The sequence below is a fragment of the Leptopilina heterotoma genome, unplaced genomic scaffold (assembly GCF_015476425.1).
Source record: "Leptopilina heterotoma isolate Lh14 unplaced genomic scaffold, ASM1547642v1 Lhet_201, whole genome shotgun sequence".
NCBI lineage: Eukaryota > Metazoa > Arthropoda > Insecta > Hymenoptera > Figitidae > Leptopilina > Leptopilina heterotoma.
Genome location: NW_025110916.1, coordinates 490,653 through 510,701, shown reverse-complemented (window position 1 = coordinate 510,701; position 20,049 = coordinate 490,653).

Below are 20,049 nucleotides of genomic sequence, written 5' to 3'. Positions count from 1 at the left end.
CTCTAAGATGTCCGTAGGTTATCCAAACCGCCGCTTTGGAGGATATTTTTGGGATACATGTAGGGGGGGCTCCCGGGAGAGTAGGCTACATCGCATTGAACCAGCGTCAACAGTGAACCACTTCAATTTTCTGAGAAATGACTAAGTGAAATTTTTTCTTATTTAATATATAAGTTAGTTTTAGCGAAACAGACTATATCCAAAAATTTACGGCACGTAGGTTTATTATTTACAAAGAAAAATTAAAAAAAACTGTTTTTCACGTACAAAACAAAAAATGTTGTAGAAATATAATGACATCTTTTTATTGAAATAGGAAGTTTTAAAAATTAATAAGCTTGTGATTTATTTCACTTAGGGTGTCAACTTCAATATTTCGATGTGATAAAGAATTTTAAATCTTACATAAATTTATAATAAACAATTTTTGTTGTGATTGTGATATGTATACAGTGAGTGCGGCATCATTGAACCACCCGAAAAAGCAAAGAATTTTTAATTTTAAGAGTTGTAAAGTTGTCTGCTCTACTAATTAGTAAGAAAAATACTAGAAGACATGCTTTCATCACAATTGTCAACGAGATAAACTTAAACTGTCACTTCTGCTACGAAATCTGACATAGAAATATATATTAATATCCTATATTAACAAATAATAACTGTTTAACAACAATATTTTATTTTTTTGAGTGGAAAATAAGATTTTTTACAATATGTAAGTGGAAATATTATTTTAGAAGTAAATTGTAGTGTTTTATTACAGGTGGTTCAATGTAGACACACATTCTTCAAAATAAGAAAAGTGTAACTGGCTAGAAAAAAATTAAATTAAATTATTGATTCATAATAATTTGTGTTTGTAACGTGTGTATTAACTAAAGGAGTACTTCAGTTTTATTTTGATACAAAAACCTGATCAAAATTTGTAAAATTTAATTAGTTCTTAGACTTTATAAAAAACCCGGTTCAATGTAGCCTACCCTCCCCTAATTTTTTCATGAAATCCCTCAAACATTTTTTAAGCTCATATAAATTTAATAAAATTCAAACTCAAAAGATTTAAATAATTATTATTTCAAATATTTTAATGTCCATTCTTATGTGTTTTTAATAATTGTTAGTATTTATCCGAAAAATGAAATGAAAACATACAAATGTTGATAAGAAGGAAAACAAATTTTCAATAGAATTTATAAGTATCATTTTTTCTGAAGAAAATAGAAAGTACCCGATTCTGGGTTACTAGAATGGCAAGAGTAAAATGTAAAAATTTGTAAAGCAAATGTAAAAAGTATGGGATATTTTTTAAAAAGTTTTTGAATTATCATTTTATGGAAGACTTAATTTACCAAAAAAAAAAAAGTTTCTAAGGACTTACTTAAAAAATAATATTTTAATCATGAAAAGCATATAAAATATTTTAACTTCAAAGTTTAAGTAACTTTAATCAATTTATTTTTTTCAAACAAATGTTCCAACGAAATTCAGTTCACCAGATAACTATATATTGTCAAAAAAATTGTTCGATATTAGGGGAGAGTCTCCAGTTGTGAGACACCTCCAGTTGTGAGACAGTCAATTTTTTTTAACATGCAATATTAAAAAGCCGATTGGTTTATATAAAAACCTTTCTTTTTATATGAGCCAACTTTTTCGTGTACCCCGAAGCGGATATATTAACTGTTTTTGTTAAATACCAACACTGTGTGTGATAATCGACTAAAAAGCGTTTTTTCAATAAATGCAAAGTACTTTTTTTCCAAGTTAATTAATTGGAAAAGGTAAATGTAATGCATTTTCTTTTAGTGTTTTCCTTATATTTTGTGATGCAATATTGCATTGTTCCAATCTACGGTTGAAAATAATTTAATTTTCCTTTTTCAAAATAGCGCCAATTTCTAGGTGTGAGACACAGCATATCACCAGTTGTGAGACGGTGCACGGAAAGAAAAAGTCCGTCAAGCATTAATAGACTAGTATATTACTTTGAGACGGGACACAAAATCATTGAATGGATAACATTCTTTGAGTCACAATCAATGACGAGTTGCTTGCTAAAATTTAGAAAACTGTCATCAATATATAAAACTCGTTCACTAAAATTTAGAAAACTGTCTATTAAATTTCCTATGACTATCAAAAGCATTCAAAAAATTCAACTTCTTTCAGAATCATCCCTAATTTTAGACACTATTTGGTACAGAATGAACACATTTTTTTCGTTGCACAGTTCCGATATTTTATTTACACTCTTAGACGCTTTAGACCAAAACATTTTCACACTTATAATAACTACACTGAGAAAAAAGGCGTAGTGAGTCTTACTAAACAGAAATAGTTAAAGAGGAATGGTCGGGCTAACTGAATAACCGCTTCCTGCAACTATAAGAATAGTCAAGTTTACTATTCCAACTAGTTAGAGAATCTACGCTGCTTAGTGAACGTTAGAAAAGTTTGTCTTACTACGCAGATAGTTTGACATACTAAATAGCATAGTATTTTGGAAGCATAGTACCACAGAACTTCGTTTAGTAAGTCTTACAAATTACTAGGTTATAGTGACTTAGCCCAACTAGTAATTGAATTTACATCTAAATAAAGGGTTAATATTGACATTTAATTAATAGTTTATTATTAGCATATTAAATATAAATAAATAAAGTATATGAAATATTGATGTTTGATTTTATCAATAGTTTTATAATATTGATATATTATTTATAGATTAATAAATTTTTATTAATCAATTTTAATTATTAATTAATTAATTGTAATTATTATTTGTTTATTTTAATCTTATTTGGCGTCAAATAAACCCTTTTCTAAATAAGCGTATATATTTAAATATTTGCAGTATATCTATAACTTTAATTAAAATGTATTATGATCGGTTATAACTTATAGGTGAATTTTAATTATTTTACTTTATATAACAAACTTATATTTACTATAGTACTGATTTTAAAAAATTATCCTTTAATTAAAATAAGTTTTTTCAAAACATTACGTTTAACAAATATTTTTGTACTTAAAAAGGCATATATATCATTTTGTAGTATGAATCAGAAAACATCTTGTTGCCGTGCGGTGAACAAAGACATAGGACCCTTGGCAAAGTATTTTGACCCACGACTTCGTAATTTTTTTTACATGTGTTTTTTTGTTTCGTGCATTTTCGGTTAATTACGGAAAGTGAAAGGACATTTTTCCTGTCAACATTTCTTCATATTCTCCTTATTCAGCCCTTAGAATTCTTTCGCCTAACATTATATTTCAAACTTCAGTGGTAGATATTGCGTAGATTCAAGTCTTATTTTTCACAGTGAATTGTTGCAAAGTATATTTAAGCTTTAATAAATTTATAATATTACCAGTGTTTTAATGTGAAAGTGTAAATTTAACTTATAATTAATTACTATTAAGTATTTTATTAGTAAAACATTACTATATTTGAATCATGGACTGTGAGATTTTTCCAATCAAGTTAGTTATTTCTAATTAGTTCAAATTTGGAAAGAAATATTATTCAAAGTATATAGTGTCTATTTATTTCTGCTAAAGAAGAAAAGTTTTTCTACAGACTATGTTTTTATTTGTGAAGCAATTAAAAGTGTGTGTATTATGAATTTTGTGAAAATGGTTTAAATTAAATTTAAAAAATGGATTGCTAAGTTATTCTTTTTCAAAATACGTGATTTAATATGTTGAAAACAACATTATATATATGTATGTACAAAATAAATTATATTATTATTAATATAAATATGCTTTTATTATTTACACAATGTACCATGTTTTATTTCAGTTGCTATGGCGAATACTACATAAGTAGTATCTTTAACTATATTATTTGGAAGCATTAAACTAAAAACTCAGTAGCTCGAACTACGTTAATTAGTAATACTAAGTGAGCAGCGTAGTGTTTTTAATTAAGAATCGTAGTCAAATTGACCGAGCAAAATAGTATGTTTTATTGCACCTTTCAGTAAGACTCACCTCGATATTTAGTAAGAGTTACTAAAAGGCGTAGTGTTCTTTACTACCCATCGTAGTAAAACTAAAATAATGGCGTAGTATGTTTTACTACGCCAGTTAGTTAGGCTCACAAAACCCACTGTCACTAGACGGAGTAGTACATGTCACTACGCTGCTTAGTGCTTAGTTTATTCAGTTAGCCTAACTATTCTTTTTTCTCTGTGTACACGTAGAAACGCACACTTATAACACTTTAAGTTTAGAAGCGAACTGTTCTTATATACCAAATAACAAAATTTTTCACAACTTGTGAGAAATGATTTTGCACTAATAACTACTTTTTAATTAGCGAGAAATATAAAAGAAAATATATTTTCATCGAGGTCAATTTCTAGACGCAATTCAACTGCAAATTATTAGTTAAGTTAAATATTCACATTACACATAATAGTATATAGGGATATGTATAGCAGACAGCAAAAACACATGGACTATAGAGAAACCGGAGGAATTGCGCATCGGTACACTGCGCAACAATGCGCTAGTGAAGAGCACCGATTTAGAATACGAGTCAACTAACGTTTCACAAACTTTCACTAATGATTCGTAAACATTTAAACAGCCATTGATAACAATTCAGCATTAAATCTAAAACAATTGTTCACATACTGGCATTCTAATCAATCCATGACTTGTTTTTTAAACTTTTATGAAGTTTTTCAATCGTTAAGTAAAGTTAAGTAACCATCAACGGAAAAAGAGTCCCATCTCATAGTAATATACTAATCCATTAATGGTTGACGGACTTTTTCTTTCCGTGTGTCAACACCCATCTGGGCAGCATAAAAAATACGACTTTGCAGGCATACTATTTAAATGTTGTTTTGATTTTTTTTCTAGTATTTTTGGGCATGTCAAGTGGAAAAAAGTCAATTGATTCAGAAGAAATCAATTTTAATGCTCTTGTTGAAGCGATTAAATTGTGATTATTTGATAGTCATATTTTGGCGAATAAATGTTATTATTTAGTATACAATAATATATATTATTAATATATTTAATTATTTCTACTAAACATAACGTTTTATGTCAAACTTATTAAATTTTAGCAATTTTTAATGAGTGTCTCACATCTGGAGACTTTTTTTTTGAAAAAAGCGATGTGCTCAGAAAATGTATCGTAAAATTTTTTGAGTTCATCGAAACACTATACTTTCTTTTAATAAAAGTTGCTTATCTTTCGAACGGTGTATTTTATTTACAATTTCGTTTACCCGTTTACAATTTACGGGTCAAAACTAAAACCCGTCTCACAACTCCCTACTAAAAATAAAATGAGGAATCGTCATGAATGTTCAGAATTTCTGAACATTTCTGAACAGTCTCACCACTTCTGACATTTTCGAACGTTTCTCACCATTCCTAACCAAATACTTTCCAAGCTCCTCCCACTTTACTCCCACCATTTTCGAAGCTGTGACCATTTCTGAAATTCCTTACCATTTCTGAAATTCTTGACTATTTCTGAAATGTGTGAACACATAACCTATAAAAATTTTGGTACATCTTTCTAATTTTGGTAAAGTCTCATGAAAATTTATATATACAAATCTTTCAAATTTATTTTTTACATTTCAGAATACATTATTCTATTATAAAAATTGTTCTTTTAACTTAACAAAAGTTCTCATTTTTCAAATTGGTATAATTATTGAATTAATTATACAGCAAAAGTAGGTAAATAAATCAAAACATTCGGACCATTCTTTTAAAATTATTTAATATATTTATGTAATGTATATTTATAATATATTAATTTAATATATGTATATTTACTTGTAATTATTTAATATAGTTAATTAATAATAAATTTTGTTTCATAATATTAGTAATTTACTATACCAGTCAGTACTTATTATGAGAAGTATTTGCATTATAATTGAAATACAGTTATATTTAAATTATTATTAATGATTAATAGAATAATTTATTACTATAATGATTATTAATAATTTAAATTTAAAATTTATAAAAATTTCAATATTGCATTAATAATTCATTATTATTATAAATTATAATGTTAAATTAAATTAATATTAACTACTAAATTCATTTTAAATGCAGATATAATAATAATTATTTATTATTAATCTGTATTCGTATTATAGTTTATGAAACATTCCAAATTGTAAAGTTAAGACTTAATTTATTATTGATTCAATTAATAATGTTAATTTTTATTAATTCACATAACCTATTATGACTAAATTGAAATATAATTAATTAATAAAAATTATTTAACAGTTTATTCTGATTTATTGATAATATTAGTAATTGAATTTTACTATTTTACAGTTGCTCTTTATATAGACAATTGAATCCAGAAATATGTAAGTCGGTTCGGTAGTCGCAGTCGTTAGAGCAGTTACGTCTACTGAAAACAAAGAACTTTTTCGAACTTTTGACGATTCGATGTTTTTAGCATTCGACGTTTTTATCATTCGACGTTTTAAACATTCGACTACTTTACCATTCTACTACTTGGCAATTCGAACAGATAGCGTTTCGACTACATTACCATTCTACTACTTGACATTTCGAACAGATGGCGTTTCGACTATTTGAGCATTCGACGAACTGACTATTCTATGTTCTGAGCATTCGACAATTTGAGAATTCGATGTTTTTAGCATTCGACGTTTTGAACATTCGACGAATGGAAAATTCGATGAATTAACAATTCGATGTTTTTAGCATTCGAAGAATTGACGATTCGATGTTTTTATCATTCGACTAAATGACGATTCGATGTTTTTAGCATTCGACGTTTTGAACATTCGACTAAATGACGATTCGATGTTTTTAACATTCGACGAATTGATAATTCGACGTATTGACAATTCGATGTTTTTAGCATTCGACTAAATGCCGATTCGATGTTTTTAGCATTCGACGTTTTGTCCCCCTGGCGGGTTTGGTAAACCGAACTCTGACCAAGTTTGGTCGGAGTTTGGTTTGAGGCAAAATAATGCAAATATTTAGTGAAATATGATGTAAAAATAATAAATAATGTCAAAATAGGCATTATTTAATTGATTCGGATGAAAATTATGTTTAATGAAACAGTAATTATGGAATAATTAAGATTTAAAATATTTTGTGTTAATCTGTCAGTTGAAATAGTGTGCAAAATTCACAAATTGTCGATGAAAATTAGTTTAAAACGTCAAGAAAAAGAGCGAATATATATTCTTTAATATTTAAAGTAATTGATTTATTATATAGTTTTGTTAATTACTGCATATTAACAAGAAAAACGTAAATTAAAGTAATAATTTTGTATTCTATTATAAAGTGAAAGTGTATAGTGTCGATAACAGAGGTGTGCAGAAAAATAGCCGCGCTCAAAACACGGTAGGTGGCAATAGTAACAATTTCTCAATACTTAGAGTAGTTGTAATTTAATTATTAAATTTCATTTAAATAGAATATACTGTGAAATAAACTAAAGTTTCAACTATTGAATATATGGGGCATTCTTTGAATGGTGAGTGGCAAAATTGTCCATTTTAAACGGTTCACTCTGAATCTGTCAATAAACGGAAAAAAGTCAAAAAAATAATTTGTTATTTAACTATAATGTTTGTTTAATTGGCCATAATATTTTTTTATAATCACTTTAGAGTCCCCTCTTCATGTCTACATTGTCATATGAGGCTAAATTAAATATGAGGTTATAATATGGCCGTCAAAAGTGACTTAAATTAACTAATTGCGATGTTTTTTCTGTGCAGCATTATTTCCAATAGCAAATAAACTTTCAAGGGTTTCTGGTCTTACCCATTACGTATATAACCAGTGTTGCCAGAGTGAGTGCCCTTAACTTCCCGTAATAGAACTAAGAAATTCCCGAATTTTCCCGGACGAGTTTCTTAAATTTCCATGAAATTTCCCGCAATGTAATCTTATGTATATAAGCCCTAACATAAAATTATTATTTTTTAAATATTATTATTATCATTATTTATATTGGGATTATAAATTTTTATGTATTCTAATTTAAAAAATTAGAATTAAATTTCAAATTTATTTAAGGGGGTACACCAGTTGTAACGTTAAAAAGAAGTGTCTTTTTCAAGAATTTTTTCCTAATAATCTATGAAACTTTTTTAAAAATACTGTTTATTATCTAAAAGTGCATATATAAGGCTTTAATTTAAGATGAAAAATTTTTTTCATCCAAAACTTTATGAAATATGAGCCATTTAAATGGCGCCTTCGGAAAAAAACATGAATTGCGGTGACAAGCATTCCGTATAAGTATAGTTTGTCTAAAATGCAAGAATAAAATTGATTTACATTTATTATAAGATTATCTAGTTCCCGATCGAAGGATTTCTTTTTTTATGAAAAACTTTTATTCCTACAGCTGAAAATCGACTTTTATTTTTAATCAAAATCATTCTCATGACTTTGGGTGGAGTCCCATGACAGCGTTTTGCGTTGCGTCGTAATGGGAGAGAAAAAGACGCAAATATACGTTTGCTGCATTCTCTCTCATTACAACGCAACGCAAAACGCTGCCATGGGACTGCGGCCGTAGACACTTCTTTTTAACGTTACACTGGTGTGCCCCCCCCTTAAAACTTTTAATTTATTATTTAAAAAATTAGAATTAAATTTTAAATTTACTTAAAACTCTTAATCGCTCAACTGAGGCATTCGAGAAGGGCAAAACCAAAAGGAGTCGGATAACTATCTTTAAATTATTAAATATTTTTGTGTTTGATGCATTTGTTAATTGTAAAACTTTACACCAGTAATCTTCACAGACCAGTCGAAGGATATATTTATACACATGCCGATAAAACAAATTTGATTGGTTTTGCCAATAAAAGTTTCTAAAATTTTATTTTAGTTAAACATAATTAAAATTTGTGTTCTATTAAAGAATTTCCCGGAACTTCCCGTAATTTATCCATTTCCCGTAAAATTTCCCATTATAGTCAAAATTTCCCGTATTCCGGGAAATTTCCATGTCGTTGGCAACACTGTATATAACGCTATATGTTCAAAATTCAAAATGGCGGATGCAATATGGCGGACATGGATTTTGAAAAATAATTTTATTTGGTTGAAATTTATAAATCGGGGGTTTTCGAGATCTCTGATTACGATCCTGAAGTTTGTTTTCAAAAATTCAAAATGGCGGATCCAATATAGCGGACGATAAATTGAAAATTCATTAGATTCGTCTAAAAATTGTTACTCGAGGGTTTTTGGGGTCGCTTATTACGAATCCGATGTCAGTTTTCAAAAATTCAAAATGGCGGATCCAATATGGAGGACGTGAATTGTAAAAAATAATTGTATTTGCTTGGATTTTGTTACTCGGGGGTTTTTGAGGTCGCTGATTAGGATGCTGGAGTTTGTTTTCCAAAATTCAAAATGGTGGATCTAATACGGCGGACATAAATTTTTAAAAACGGTTTGAATTGCTTGGAATTTAATTTACGGGGATTTTTCAAGTGGCTGATTACGAATATAGTGCTAGTTTTTTTAAATTCGAAACAACAGATACAATACGACTGATATTTTTTATTATTCAGCTTTTATTATAATTCACTGCTTCGTACCAGTCAACAAAAAACTGGTTATTAAAAGATTTTCGAAAGCCAGTACTTCTTCAGTTCTTTCATATAAAGATTTCAAAAAGTAGTTGGTAAAATCCCAGTTTAAATTAAAATCCAAGCACAAAGTTAGAAAAAAAATTTCATTAGCTTGTCAAAATCAAAATTTTTAGTTAAATCTGCTGAATAATAAAAAATATCAGTCGTGTTGTATCTGTTGTTTCGAATTTAAATTAACTAACATTATATTCGTAATCAGCCACTTGAAAAATCCCCATGAATTAAATTCCAGCAAATACAATTATTTTTTACAATTCATGTCCTCCATATTGGATCCGCCATTTTGAATTTTTGAAAACTGACATCGGATTCGTAATAATCGACCCCAAAAACCCTCGAGTAACAATTTTTAGACGAATCTAATGAATTTTAAATTTATCGTCCGCCATATTGGATCCGCCATTTTGAATTTTTGAAAACAAACTTCAGGATCGTAATCAGCGATCTCGAAAACTCCCGACTTATAAATTTCAACCAAATACAATTATTTTTCAAAATCCATGTCCGCCATATTGCATCCGCCATTTTGAATTTTGAACATATAGCGTTATATACGTAATGGGTAAGACCAGAAACCCTTGAAAGTTTATTTGCTATTGGAAATAATGCTGCACAGAAAAAACATCGCAATTAGTTAATTTAAGTCACTTTTGACGGCCATATTATAACCTCAAATTTAATTTAGCCTCATATGACAATGTAGACATGAAGAGGGGACTCTAAAGTGATTATAAAAAAAATATTATGGCCAATTAAACAAACATTATAGTTAAATAACAAATTATTTTTTTGACTTTTTTCCGTTTATTGACAGATTCAGAGTGAACCGTTTAAAATGGACAATTTTGCCACTCACCATTCAAAAGTTGACATTTTTCTGAAAATTTTAAGTGGTATTTCAATGATTTTCGTTCAAACTGAAGATGTGCAGCATGGTGGTAAAGTTGAGAAAGAATGCCCCATATATATATATACTTTTATAACTGAAACACAAAAGGTAACGGCTCTGGTAACGGCCCCGAAAACCCTTTACGGAGTCTTTTTTATAAAAAAAAATCAGTAATGCAAAAGTTTACAGTCCTTCTGATAGCTGTCAAGTGTCAAAATGTCAATTTGGCATTAAATTCGTAATCAGGGACCCCGAAAATTTTAAGGAACTTTTTCATTCTTTTTATTAATTCTTTAATGTTCGGATAATGTAACACAATTTGAGACGCATGCTTATTCCCGAAATCTTTTTTGACCAAATAGTTATTTGATATAAAACTACTTAACTTAAAATTCACATAATATGCACATTATTTGACGTAAATTTCATTGTACACAAAAACCATTTAACATAAATATCATTTGTCATAGAATTCATTAAACAGAAATATTATGTTACATAAAACTCAGATAACTTAATTCCCATTTATAAAAATTATGTAACATGAATTTCTATTGACATAAGAATCATTTAACATAAATTTCTTTTGACATAAAATTCATTTAACGTAAATTTTATTTGTTATAAAATTCATTTGACATCAATTCATTTGGCATAAATGTCATTTAACGTAATTCTCATTTGACATAAATCTCATTTGATGTGAATATCATTTAACATAATTATTATTTAACGTAAAATTAAATTCACATAAATTTCTATTTAGCATAAATTTAACATAATTCGCATTTGGCATAAAATTTACTTGACATAAATTTAATTTGGTATAAATCCCATTTAATATAATTTTCATTTGACATAAGGTTCATTTGACATAAAAGACATTTAACACAATTCTCATTTGTCATAAAAGTCATTCAACAAAATTCTCATTTGACATAAAAATCATTTTACACAAATTATATTTCACATAACAATATATCGAATATATTATTCATAACAATAATATATAATATCGGCGCGAATTTTAAAAGTAACCAATTAGATATTATCAACAACATTGTGATTCGCCAATTTTGAAATTCGCGCCTATATTTCCATGTCAAATGATCTTTACGTAAAATAAAATCTATGACAACTGAATTTTATGTCAAATGAGAATTATGTGTAATGAGTTATCCGTCAAATGAAATTTATATCAAGTGAACTTTATGTCAAATGAGAATTATGTTAAATGGGATTTATACCAAATGAAATTTATGTCAAGTAAATTTTATGCCAAATGAGAATTATGTTAAATGAAATTTATGCTAAATGAAATTTATATAAATTTAATTTTACGTTAAATAATAATTATGTTAAATGATATTCACGTCAAATAAAATTTATGTCAAGCTAATTTTATGTCTAATGATATTTATGTCAAATGAGAATTACGTTAATTGACATTTATGCCAAATGAATTGATGTCAAATGAATTTTATAACAAATAAAATTTACGTTAAATGAATTTTATGTCAAAAGAAATTGATGTTAAATGATTTTTATGTCAATAGAAATTTATGTTACATAATTTTTATGTCAAATGGGAATTAAGTTATCTGAGTTTTATGTAACATAATATTTCTGTTTAATGAATTCTATGACAAATGATATTTATGTTAAATGGTTTTTGTGTACAATGAAATTTATGTCAAATAATGTGCATATTATGTGAATTTTAAGTTAAGTAGTTTTATATCAAATAACTATTTGGTCAAAAAAGATTTCGGGAATAAGCATGCGTCTCGACAATTTTGCTTCGGAATGTGCGCCATCTTGAATACGCCATTTTTAAATTTTTGCGAATTTTTCAAAATGGCGACGATATTTGTATTCAGTGGTTCAAAACACTTCACATAGTGAGCTTCAAAATTTTTTTTGAATTCAGTGTCTGTACATGAGCTAACTGACTTTTTTAAACAATTTTTCCGATTTGCATAAACATTTTATTATTTTTTTATATTAAAAAAAATTTTTTATTGTTTACTTTTATTTTTTTTGATACCTAGACCGATTCTGAGGAAATCAAGTCCACACCGGTTGAAAAATATTAATATTTAAAAAAGTTAGTGGTTTTTGTAAGTGGGACATATATGTCCCGCAGGCGTTAAAGGGATAAATAAATGTGGATTCTCAACAAAAACAACCTGTAAAATCTTTACTAAATTTTAAAAAACCCAAAAAAAGAAATTTTACGTCTTTACTAAAAATTTCTTTTTTTCAATTTATCGTTGGTATATCTTTAACCACATAAAAGAATTGAATTAACAGTTAGGTGTTATTCAATCGATAGCAACTAAAAGTTCAAATCATAAAAATGATACTTTTAAATTTAAAAACTATTATATTCTTGACTCAAAAGCATATACTGTTCAATTAAAAAAATTTGTTCATTGATTCAAAAGGAATACTTTCAAATTAACATAGTATGCTGTCAATTTGAGAAATATGCTTTTGTTTCAAGCAGAGTCTACAATGAAAGAAGATGCGCATCGGTGTTCATAGCTATAGGTATACTAAAGCATGCTGTGGTATATCTATAGCTATGAACATCGATGCGCACCTTCTCTCATTGTAGACTCTGCTTCAATGAAAGTGATACTATCGAATAATTAAAATCGGTGCTTTCAAAACAACAGCATATAAGTTAAGCAGCAAGTTATGACACTATTCAATGAATCAAACCCATATGTCATTGATTCAACAGCATTTTTTTCTTCGTGTACAATTAGGTGTTTCCTGAAGCCGCTAACTGTAAATCTCAATTTTTCCTACGTCTGGAATGCACAGAAAGGCGAAGAATTTAATTTTGAACATTTAAAACGATTGAAAGTTGAATTTGAACAGCCCTATGACAGTCCTATAAATTTTCATATGAATAAGTTGGCAGAAATTTGACTAGACGCTGGGTGTAAAAAAAGGCTGATTTTTGTCAAGAATTTAAAAAAAGATAATATTATTTATAAATATTTATTAGTTATTTATCAATATTTAGCAAACTTAATAATAATTAATAAATATTTATAAATTATAAAAAAAATTTTATTTTTTTTCATTCCTACAAAATATCGGCCTTTTTTGCAGTCAGCGCCAGGTCAAATCTCTGCCAACTTATTCATAGCAATTATTGCATAGGTATATCTGCACTGAAAAAAATTCTTAGTAAATTTGAATATACTTTTTAACTACTTTTCTTAGTTCAATAAGTCCCCAAAGATGTTTTTAAACTTAAATTAATTAGTGGATATGTAGTTGAATGAAGTAGTAATACAATTGCATTAATTACTTTTCTTATAGTTAAATAGGAACCAATGACAGTATTGCAGTAAAATTAACTGCTTATTTGTAGTTAAAGTTACTAAGATAACTCAGTAGTAAAGACAACTACTTAAAATAGTAAAATAAAATTATTTATTATAAATATTATTGAGTTACATTTTTTTATATTTTCCCCTATTTACTTTTGTTTATATCCCTGTAAAAAAAAAGTATTGGGAGGTACGGGATTCCGTATTGCAAGTGCCAACCTGCCAATGCGGTATTCGCGAATTACCGCATTGGGTGTCGTGGTGAATACGGAAATCAAGGGGTCCCAATGCGGTGCCAGTTTTAAGCTTTAAAAAAACGAAAATACGTGACAGGAGGAAATAATTAGTGTCAGTGGAGAAATATGCGAGTTAAAGGAATGAGAAAATAATAATAGTGAGTGTAAAAATGAAATTTTAAGAAAAAAAGGTAAGTTGAACTGTCAAATATGGGCCCAATGCGGCATAGGCTGATTTCAATGCGCCACAGCAAAAGCAACTTTGACTGGTTTGAATGGCGTGAAATAGGTAAACAAACATTTTCTAACACATTTGTCTCCGTACACAGACACTTTTCACTAAATCTGCCAACGTACAATTGGTAAGCATCTTCTAAATTACAATAATCGAAAATATTGTTTAGATTCATGCAGAAACGTGGTTATAAAATAAAAAATTGGAAAGTAATGTCATGCAAATCATATGTCAGCTGGGCCACTGTGTTAGCTCGATTCGCTCTGCTTGCTTCTGCCCTCTACTGGCGACTTGCACTATGTACCGATTGTGTACCGCATTGAAAGCAGCCTACGCCGCATTGGACTCATATTTGACAGTTCAACTTACCTTTTTTTCTTAAAATTTCATTTTTACACTCACTATTATTATTTTCTCATTCCTTTAACTCGTATATTTCTGCACTGACACTAATTATTTCCTCCTGTCACGTATTTTCGTTTTTTTAAAGCTTAAAACTTGCACCGCATTGGGACCCCTTGATTTCCGTATTCACCACGACACCCAATGCGGTATTTCGCGAATACCGCATTGGCAGGTTGGCACTTGCAATACGGAATCCCGTACCTCCCAATACTTTTTTTTTTACAGGGATATATATACCTTACATATTTTATTTCTATATACCTAACAGAGAAAAATCTCTAAACGCCAGGAATTGAACGCTCGACCCTAACATTCGTAAACTGATAACCTAACCACGCTCGCCCGCTACGATGACTTGCTTAATACTTGAGGACATTCCTGCCACAGTTCAACTGATAACTGTAGTTAATTTTACTACCTAAAATAATCGCATTAATACCTTTCTCACAGTTGGTACTGTTCTAAAACTCTTTAACAATAATTACATCGAAAATTATTCAACTGATAGAAGAAGTAAAATCTACTACAATATTTCACTTCACTCTACATTTAAACTGTCTTTGGAGCCTATCGAACTACTTTAAGTAGTAGAATCTACTACTTTCTGTAGTTATTTCTGTAACATACCTGCAGTTACAAATTTAACTACAAAATTTACTTTAATTGAATTAATAAATTTTAACTACATAAAATAGATAAAATAAGCATGCAAATATAGTTACACTGAGAGAAGAAAAGCACAGATTCTGAAATGGAAAAGTTCAGCATCTGTACTCGAATTGAACGCAGCAGCAGTGCCACTGTGTGATAGGTGTCGTGCTAAAATGTGAAACGGATTTTGACTTTGGCTTGAGGTACAGATGTTGTACTTCAAATGCTACTGTTTAGAAGTACAGTATCTGTCGGTCGCTATGAAACAGATCCTGTACTAATTAGTTCGTACCGCCGCCGCGCTGCTTGAGCATAGTATCTGAACTATGAATGACACCAACTGAATAAAATTAAGAACGAGCACTGACACGCATTTTACACGGCCGGTGTTTGTCACAGTACGGATTCTGTGCTTTTCTTCTCTCAGTGTAGACTAACTAAAAAAGTAGTTCCTTTTATTACTTTTTACTCTACTAAGGAGATGTAGTTGAAAATGTCTCATGAATTTTTTTCAGTGTGCATTTGAATAAAAATGACAATTTTCTGTCAATAAAAACATTTGTTAAAATTTAGGTTATGTCCCAAGTGCGAAATGCCAAGACTGCAAAAACGGCCCATCCTTGGTCCAGTAATGTCTGTCGATAATTGGCAATAGTTACTGGGCCATTTCTGGTGTTCAAAATGTCCCATTGTTGGGCCAATGCTGGCGCCGATTAACAGATATTCTAATTTTTCAAGACTGAGCCGACTCTCGGCCCAATAATGGCACGTTATTGGCAAACTTAATCAATCTTTAATGGCAAAATACAATTGCCAATGATGTGCCGACCATCGGCCCAGTAATGGCTCATTATTGGCTCTTTAGTGGAAAAATTTTGTATTTTTCATGGAAAATTATAATTGCCAGTAATGGGACGTAGCTCGGCCCTATAACGGCACATTAATGGTTAACATTTTTTATCTATGACGTCAAATTATAATAGCTAATATTAGGACGTAGCTCGGTTCAGTAATGGCACATTATTGGCTAACATTTTATATCTATGATGGCAAATTGTAATTGACAATATTGGGACAGAGTGTTAGGCTTTGGTGTGTCAGGTTCAGGTATCGATCCCCGCGAGCGGTAAGAATTTTTAAAATGTTTGTAAGTTTGCGTTTAATTTAAGAAAATAAGCCGTATAAGTATTATAAATTAATTAGTTAAATAACACCGGCACACCAAAAAAATTGGATTGCCAGGACTGCCATGTGCTAGATTTTGTTCCTTAACTTCTTGGCAGTCGATGACGTGTATACACGTCATGGTGCAGATGGGCTCAAACTGTCGATGACGTGTATAGACGCAAGCAGATTTTTGGCTACAAAATCACAGATTTGTTTACAAATTGATACTCGAGGGTTTTCGGGGTCGCTGATTACGAATCCATTTTCAGATTTTAAAAATTCAAAATGGCGGATCCAATATGGCGAACATTTTCAAAAATTCAACGGATTCACTTGAAACTTGTTACTCAGGAGTTTTCGGGTTCGCTGATTACGAATCCGATATCAGATTTTGAAAATTCAAAATGGCGGATCCAATATGGTAGACATTTTCAAAAATTCATTGGATTTACTTGAATTTTGTTACTCAAGAGTTTTCGGGGTCGCTGATTACAAATATGATATCAGATTTTGAAAATTCAAAAATGGCGGATCCAATATGGCGGACATTTTAAAAAATTTATCGGATTCACTTAAAACTTGTTACTCCGGGGTTTTCAGGGTCGCTGATTATGAATCCGATTTCAGATTTTAAAAATTCAAAATGGCGGATCCAATATAGCAGACGACATTTTTAAAAACTCGTCTGATTCATTTAAAACTCGTTACTCGGGGGTTTTCAGGGTCGCTGATTACGAATCCGATTTCCGATTTTAAAAAATCAAAATGGCGGATCTAATATAGCAGACGACATTTTTAAAAACTCGTCCGGTTCATTTAAAACTCGTTACTCGGCGGTTTTCGGGGTCGCTGATTACGAATCTAGCATCAGATTTTTAAAATACAATGTGGCGGTTTGGACCATTCAATTCAGTTGTCGAACATTTGAAAAAACTGTTACCAGATATTCTCGCAATCAAATGCTCGTGCCACAGTGCATATTTATCTGTAAATCATGCATGTTTAAAATTCTTGTCCTACGCGCTTGGATTGATGACTGATTTTAATTTGCTTTTCTAATCAAATACACCTTTGTTACATCGATTAAAGCCGGAAGTTGAAAAATGGGTCAAAACTCTCTGTAGCAATTATCTTGAGGTGCAGTACGTTAAAAATGCTGCAAGCATCTTAGAACTCGATCACTTGAATGCTTTAATGTTTCTTGAAAATCGAAACATATATTTGGGTATTTTTGCTGCTCAAACTTTCAGTGATGTCAGGACCGATGGTGGCATTGCACAAGGAGATGTTGATTTTTTTCTATGAAAGTATCCGACTATTTTACATGGCTCTAATTTATTAAATCAAGAAGAGGTACCAATTTTCAGATCCAGTTTTCGAATTTATCAACAATGTTTATCAACCTTTTGCACAGTCATTTAAAATTAATTCACTGCAGTGTGTTATCCAAAGATTTCCGATTTTGAAACAATATGTAAACGAACAGAAACTTGATGAAAAGTGGCGTTCACATTGTTTGAATCACGAAGAGTACCAATTGGAACCATCGCTGTCTCCTGTGGATTACTGGCAGCAAGTTTTTTTACTTAAAAATGCAGCCAGTACACCGTTGTTCAACAATTTGAAAAAAGTCATTAGACTTTTACTTGTGTTACCATTTTCTAATGCCTCAGTGGAACGACTGTTTAGTCAAGTAAAATTGACTAAGTCACTCCACAGAAACCGCTTAGAAAATGAAACGCTTAATGCTTTGTTGGCTACGCGGGAAGGGTTCGCAGAAAACGGCAGATTAATCAAATTTAATCCAACCAGAGATATGTTACAATCTAAAATTTGTCGATAAGAATTATTTTTTTTATGTAATATATTAAAAGCAAAGCATAATATTTTGTTCAACATGTTCAATATTTATATTATTTATATGAATGCTAGGTGTTCCAAATAAATATATTTGAATTAAATATTTATTTAAATACTAAAATTGTAAAATATTAAATAATATTTTCTGTTCAAAATGTTCAATATTTATATTATTATGTAACGAAGTAAATCGTTACTTGTATAGGCAAATTTTCGTTCTGAGTCTAGTGCTATAGTTAGTGACTTTGTCTCCGTCTTTTCTATCGTTCCGTCGCATTTTTCCCAATTTTGGTATAGTCCGTTGGTTAGCGTCTTGTGTCTATCTCACCTAGTGCCCCTTCCCTGAATGATTTCTCGTCTGTTTGATAAGAGGGAGATGTCACATGGCTTATAGCGACCCTTTTCCTTCTTTCTAATAGGTATCGTTGAAAATTCGACAAGGAAGGATTCATAGAAAAAATCATGAGGTGTGATAAGGAAGGAGTTTTTCCTAATTCGCTGCTGGTTTCCAGAAAAGCTGCGGATCGGAGAAACACTCGTCGCCTAGATATCAATCGAGCTGGTTGAGTTTTGAAGTTGTAATTGGTCTGAATTTGTAATTTCGTGTGTGCGAAAATCAAAGATATTTGAAAGTAGAATTATTGCAAGTTAAGATTTTTTGTACGTTTCAATTTTAATTACTTAAATTTCTTTATTGTTTTTAATAAATTATTACTACTTTTTATTTTAATTTGTGAATGAATATTTGAGTTAATTCCCTGTTTTTGTTTGGCGTTATTGTTTCTCGAAATTTGTTGGAGATTTGGAGACGCCGTCGTTACGAGTTTCAAAGATGCAGTTAAGGTTTGCCTATTGTCCGTCGTTACGAGTTTCAAAGATGCAGTTAAGGTTTGCCTATTGTCCAAGGAATTTTCTCATACACTAACAGAATCTATTTAACTTTTTGATCTCAGATGATTCTATCAATTGTTATCTTGTTCACCGCGGGGCACTTTTTTTCCTTGATCTTTGGGAGATAAGCTACAGAGGCAAAAAAAAATAATATTTTTAAAAATAAAATATATTTTTTTATACTTTAAAAGATGTAAAACATTATAGGAAAACTTTCGCTGTAATAAGTTAATATTCCTTTTTAAAAAAAATCCTGAAAAACTGCATTTTTCTGACCACCTGACTGTATATAACCCCTTAAAGAAGTTTGCTTGGAATTTCTAGGAAATAAGAAAGCTACAAATATAGAGAAATTGTAGGAAAAATGGTAGAGAATTTTAAAAAGGTGGGATGTTTGATGAGTTATAAAATCCACTTTTTGGATTCACATTTAGATGAATTCCTGAAAATCTTGGTGATTTCAGCGAGAAACAAGGCGAGAGATTTCACCAAGATTTAAAGGATATGGAGAAACGCTAACAAGGGAAATGGAGTTATATACCAGAGACTAAAACATCAAGTTATTGCCGCACTTGAATGTTTACAAACAATACCCGAGGTAGACTTTCTAGACTCATTATCTCCTGCATAATCTGCATCACAGTAAGTCTCAAATGGACCATTTTTACAGTATAAAAGTCCCAAATCTACTGTTCCTTTA